The sequence below is a fragment of the Nelumbo lutea genome, chromosome 4, assembly GCF_056320005.1.
Source record: "Nelumbo lutea isolate HS-2025 chromosome 4, American lotus-T2T, whole genome shotgun sequence".
In the NCBI taxonomy this organism is placed as follows: Eukaryota; Viridiplantae; Streptophyta; class Magnoliopsida; order Proteales; family Nelumbonaceae; genus Nelumbo; species Nelumbo lutea.
Genome location: NC_142687.1, coordinates 37696054 through 37702803, shown reverse-complemented (window position 1 = coordinate 37702803; position 6750 = coordinate 37696054).

The window sequence follows — 6750 nt, the reverse complement described above, 5'->3', positions numbered from 1 at the left end:
TGCTTGCGGCCTCCCGAAGCCGAGCTTGTACTCCACGACATTCATGAAGGCATGTGTGGCGGACACCTAGGGGCAGGGCCCTCGCTCAAAAAGCACTACGACAAGGGTACTATTGGCCAACAATGAAAGTGGACACTATCGAGCTAGTTAGGAAATGCGACAAGTGCTAGAAGCATGCCAACATACATCACCAGCCCACCACCGACCTCAAGTATCTCACCAGCCCATGGCCCTTTGCACAATGGGGCATCGATCTACTCGGGCTATTCCCGCCAACAACGGGTGGGAGAAAGTTCCTAGTAGTGGCGGTAGATTACTTCACAAAGTTGGTTGAAGCTGAACCTCTCATAACAATCACAACTCAAAACGTCTAGAACTTCTTTTGGAAGAACATAGTGTGCCACTTCGAGCTACCTCGGATACTGATCTTCAACAATGGCAAGCAGTTCGAAGACATCAAGTACCAAGAATGGTGCCAGGACATTGGGATCTGACAAAACTTCACGTCGGTCGCGCACCCACAAGCAAACGGTCAGGTAGAAGTCACGAACAGAGCTATTCTCCCTGGACTAAAGGCTAGGCTAGACCGAGCTAAAGGGTTATGGGTGGACGAGCTGCCTAGCGTTCTATGGGCATACCGAACTACAGAGAAAACCGCCACCGGTGAAATTCCCTTCAACCTCACCTATGGCGATGAGCTACGTACCAACGTCGACCTGCACGATGAGGTGAGAAACCGCCACTGGTGAAATTCCCTTCAACTTCACTTTAGTTGGAAGCGTACAACGACAATACCTATAGCGACGAGCTACGTACCAACGTCGACCTGCACGATGAGGTGAGAAACCTCGCATACATCAGGACCGCAGCGTACCAACAAAGGGTAGCTCGGTACTACAACGCCAGAGTCAAGAGGCGAAACTTTTGCGTCAGTGACCTAGTCCTCCACAAGGTCATGGTACCAGAGCCCACGTTGGCAAACTCGGGCCAAACTAGGAAGGACCCTACCGATTAAAGAGAGCACTCGGAGGAGCGTACGACCTCGAGACCCTGGAGGGTAGGCAAATACCCTAAGCTTGGAACATCGTCAACCTAAGGCAATATTACTTATAAGTTACCAAACTGGGCGGACCTACAAGACCCAGTATGCCAAGGTAACAAAGACCTCGACACTGCAAGACCCAGTCGCCTCTCCGGCATGGAAAAAAAACCTAGGAAAATATCCTAAGGGCTAAAGCGTCGAGCTAAGGATGACCTCGGGACCTCATCAATGCAAACCAATTGTCAGCACCAAGGGAGCAGGCAGCACAAGTATGAAACCCGAGATGTATAGCTCGCTCCAAGTCAGGCTTACTGAACTGATGTTTCCTTTACCGAGGTGGAGAACAGATTGGGCATATAGCCTTACTATGTTAACCCGCCTCAAGGAACCCCCTCGTTTTGGGGACCTAATTCTATGCAGGTCGACGATATAGTCACTTCGGAAAAAGGAGAATAGTTCCACAAACACTTAAGCAGAAAAAGTACTTCATTAACTAATGTTTGCTTTCTAGTGTTCAAAAAAGAAAAAAAAAAAGAAAAGGGGCTCATATTCCTGGTACACATCACTTCGAAACTGCATCCCCCTTGCCCTCAAAAGGGACTTTGACAATGCTTGGGGGGTCAACCTCGTCGTCAGAGCCTGGGTCTTCATCAGCTGCAGCAGCCATCTCCGGAGTAATACGCGAGGTGGTGATGGCACGATTATCAAGCTCGGGGTAGGCATGCCTTATCATCCATCGGCTCAGTTTGAAGCCCCTCCGATATAAGCCTACCATCAGGTCGTCGAAGCGCTCCAATGCTATGTAGTCATCGACGGCCTTCACCTTGGTGTCCTCAAGGGCCTGAAAGAAGATCTCGGACTTCTCCTTGATGTCGGCCTTGAGGTATTCCACTGTTATGATCACACCATCCGGCAGCGCACTACGGTGCAGTCATAGGCAGCAGTACGCACAGTAGGCCGAACAGCAACATGCACCGCCAATAGCGAGCAGCATGCACCGCACGGCAACATGCACCGTGCACACGCCCGGCACCATGGCGCGCAGCACGCACCGCCAGGAAGCAGCGCACACCGCATGCACTGCACGGCAGCACGCACCGCGCACACGTTCGACACTGCACGGTAGCGACACCATGAGTCGCGCGCACGCACTGCGCGGTAGCAGCACTGCGCACACGCACCCGACAACAGCACTGCGCGGCACCCTGAGCTGGGCGCACGCACTCGGCAACAGCAGTAGAGCGGGGCCCACACGATAGCTCATAGGGGTGGGCCCACCCTTATATGGACACGTCAAGCCAACTCACCGCCAGCTTATCTTATCCTTTATTCCTTATCCCTTATCCCTTATCTTATCTTATCCTTATCTTATTTTAAGAGTTATGAGTTTTAGTTTGAGTTGGATTACCCTAGCCTAGCCAAATCCAATAAGGAATTCCCTTCTGTAATCTCCTATTTAAGGAGCTACGAATTGAAGTAAAGCATTCAGTTTTGCAGTCAAGAAAAGAGTGAGGAGAGTTCGGGTAGTCTCTTGGACAAATCACCCCAAAGGAGAGTTCTGCAGGTCTCTTGGACAAATCACCCATTCAATTTCCACAATAGGGTCTGCACGCAAGGGAAGGCGCAAGGGAAGTAGGGCTTTCTCACCGTGGACCGACCCATGATGAGATCCTACGAGCGGGACCATAACAATTGGTATCAGAGCGTGCCAAATTGTTATGGTCCCGCTCGTAGGATCTCATCACGGGTCGGTTCACGGTGAGAAAGCCCTGCTTTCCCTTACGCCTTCCCTTGCATGTAGACCCTATTGTGGAAACTGAATGGGTGATTTGTCCAAGAGACCTGCAGAACTCTCCTTTGGGGTGATTTGTCCAAGAGACCACCCGAACTCTCCTCACTCTTTTCTTGACTGCAAAACTGAATGCTTTACTTCAATTCGTAGCTCCTTAAATAGGAGATTACAGAAGGGAATTCCTTGTTGGATTCAGCTATGCTAGGGTAATCCAACTCAAACTAAAACTCCTAATTTCCTACTCAAACTAAAACTCATAACTCTTAAAATAAGATAAGGATAAGATAAGATAAGGGATAAGATAGGGATAAGGAATAAGGGATAAGATAAGCTGGCGGCGAGTTGGCATGACGTGTCCAGATAAGGGTGGGCCCACCCCTATGAGCTATCATGTGGGCCCCGCTCTGTTGCTGATGCAGGGTGCGTGCGCGCGGCTCATGGTGCTGCTGCCGCACAGTGCGCGCACGCGACTCATGGTGCCGCTGCCGTGCGGTGCCGGGCGTGTGCGCAGTGCGTGCTGTTGTGCAGTACATGTCGTGTGCGCTACTTCCTAGCGGTGCGTGCTGTGCGCCATGGTGCCACTGCCATGCGATGCCGGACGTGTGTGCGGTGTGTGCTGCCATGCGGTGTGCGCTGCTGCCTGGCGGTGCTTGCTACTGTGCGGCCTGCTGTGCGTGCTGCTGCCTATGACTGCACCGTAGTGTGCTGCCGGATGGTGTGATCATAACATTACACCCCTCCCGGACTACGAGCTTGTCCTCAAGCCCGTGTTCCAGATACATGGCTTGGGACTTTGCGAATGGATCAAACGGTTGCACACTATTTCTCAGTCCATCAACAGTATGAACAACAGGGACTGCCCCGTCTGTCAGTGCACAACGCTGGACTATTTGATGCAGACCCCAACCACCTTCTTTAGTTTCCCACTCCCAGGCGTAACCATGGCTTCTAGTGGCTACACGCTCTACTGCATTCAGGCCAGCCACAAGGACATTGAAGTGTTCCCTACATCCTGGGTCATATGGTTTGAAGTAGTTTTGAGGAAGATCCACATAACAGAAATCACGTACTGGACCACGACCCCGGTGTGCTATGTTGTGGATCACAGGAATGCACCAAGTATGCTTACAATAGAGAAAGAGGTATGTGATATTTGTGCTTTCTATGTCCACGCCGAGCCAAGGCCTTCGGTAAAGACCCTACAACATCACCAAGCCCATCTGTCTTCAACAAAGGAGGGCATTCTGCAGGTCCCAATATAATGTCCGTGACATTGTCCCCGTCCAAAGTAGGAGACTAAACAGTTTCATCCTCTGTGCGCTGATCCTTGGTAATAACTGCAGTTGTAGGGGCAACGATCTATTATTCGTTGGATGCCCAATCCAGACGACGACTGTTTGTGTTGGTGATTCCCTCATAACTCCCTTCTCTGTTTGAGAGGAATGCTTCCAGCAGGCGTCGCATCTCCTGGACATCTTCCCTGACCTCACATACCTCCATGCTGGTCTCTGCAAGTTGGTGTTCCAGTTCGTGGACCTTGGAAGACAGCTGCTCCATATCGCCCATGACGTTTGGCTCTGATACCAATTGTTATGGTCCCGCTTGTAGGATCTCGTCATGGGTCGGTCCACGGTGAGAAAGCCTTGCTTTCCCTTGCGCCTTCCCTTGCGTGCAGACCCTATTGTGGAAACTGAATGGGTGATTTGTCCAAGAGACCACCCAAACTCTCCCTTGTGGTGATTTGTCCAAAAGACCACCCAAACTCTCCTCACTCTTTTCTTGATTGCAAAACTGAATGCTTTACTTCAATTCGTAGCTCCTTAAATAGGAGATTACAGAAGGGAATTCCTTGTTGGATTCGACTAGGCTAGGGTAATCCAACTCAAACTAAAACTCCTAATTTCCTACTCAAACTAAAACTCATAACTCTTAAAATAAGATAAGGATAAGATAAGATAAGGGATAAGGGATAAGGGATAAGGGTGGGCCCACCCCTATGAGCTATCGTGTGGGCCCTGCTCTGCTGTTGCTGTCGGGTACGTGTGCGCAGCTCATGGTGCCGCTGCCGCGCGGTGCATGCACACAGTGCTGCTGCCGTGCAGTGCGTGTGCATGACTCATGGTGCCACTACCGTGCGATGCGTGTTGCCATGTAGTGCGTGCGGTGTGCGCTGCTTCCTGGCAGTGCATGCTATGCGCCATGGTGCCACTGCCATGCGGTGCCGGGCGTGTGCATGGTGCGTGCTGTCGTGCGGTGCGTGCTGCTCGCTATCGGCGGTGCCTACTGCTGTGCGGCCTGCTGTGCATGCTGCTGCCTATGACTGCGCCGTAGTGCGCTGCCGGATGGTGTGATCATAACATCCACCTCATGCTCCAGACCCCCTTTCGAGGCCGCGAGGTGTTTCACGATGAGCCTCAGGGCACCGTTCTCCCTTCGGAGTCTCTCCAACTCACTCCTTTGAGCAGAAGTCTCGCCCTCAAGACACTAGACCCGCTCTCAAGCTGATCCCAAAGCCTCTTCGGCAGTTTGCGCCCATTCCCGAGCTGATTCCAAAGCCTCTTTGGTAGTTTGTGCTCGCTTCAGGTTCCTCTCTGATTGGATAATCAGGGCATGGATGGAGGAGTTCACCTACCAAACAAGGAGTCAGTTCGGCAAGAAAGTAAAGAATGAAGGAAAAAAGCACAAAGGGAAAACCACGCCAACTTATCACCATAACATAAGACGCAGCTCATGCGTCGATGTGGCCTGGAGGAAGCTCAGACCACACCGCGACCTCGCTTGGATAAATGGCCTTCTGACTCTTCCGAAGAACACAGCTCGGAGTCAACACACTGCCAACCCCTCCTGGCTCCCCAAGTTGGAAAACATTGTCAGAGTTCGAGAAGCCTCTGTAGTTTCAGCTTCCCGAGCCTCTGCGACGTCGGGCTCCACTACCATTTCGGGGATAGGCCCCGCCACCTCAAGTTCCCAGGGAGAATCCAGGTTGATGATCGGAGGATGGCTCAGGGCTTCAGACTCCATGGCCCGAGGAGACTCCACGCAAGCACGCTTGGTGACCCGCTTCCTCCTCTTCATTCCAACAAGTAGGTTGGCACCGCGGGTCTTCTCTTCCTCCATGATACCTGGGAAAAGAGCTTGGCATCAGTACAACAACAAAAAAAAAAAAAAACTAAGTAAAGAAGCCTACCCGGACTGAGACTGGCCTGAATAAGCTTATCTTTTGAGAGGTATTCTTCGCACTCGAGCCCGACCTGGGCCCAGGACTGAAAGGTCTCCGCCATGTCTTTATCTAACATGACGCTGGGATCAGGGACAGCCGCCCTCCAATGAATAGGAAACGGCCACCCTGTAGCACTTCGGACAACGAAGTAGTCATGCTTCCACGCCGGGACCTTGTTTGGAAGTTTGTGAAGAAGTTTGAATCCTGGGCGGGGAGACAGGTAGTAAGCCCACCTGTGCTCGGGAAGGAAGCTCGCTTGTTTCTTGAGCATGAAAAGAGCAGAAAAAATTTACAAGTCCAAAGGAATAACATATTTGCAGCAGAGGGATATGGTCCCGGCGACGTTGCGAATAGAGTTTGGGTGAAACTGACCGAATGAGACGCCAAAGTGGTTCAAGACTTCGACGATTAGGGAATGGAGAGGAAGGTGTAGCCCGGCAATGAGCTGCTCCCGGAAGACCACGATCTCATTTGGATCGTGCTCCCAAGGGAAGTTGCCCGAAGGTAAGCTATATGCATACTCCCTGGGCAGGTTGAACTGACAAACAAGGGACCGAAGTCTCTCAGACGTCATAGTGGAGGGTCTGAACGTATTTGGCATCCGAACCTGACAAGAAGTGGACTCTAGGCTACCCGGGGTGACCCGGGCTGAAGGCCCTACCTTGGGCTCATCCAAAAGGCTGTCAATAGAGTCAG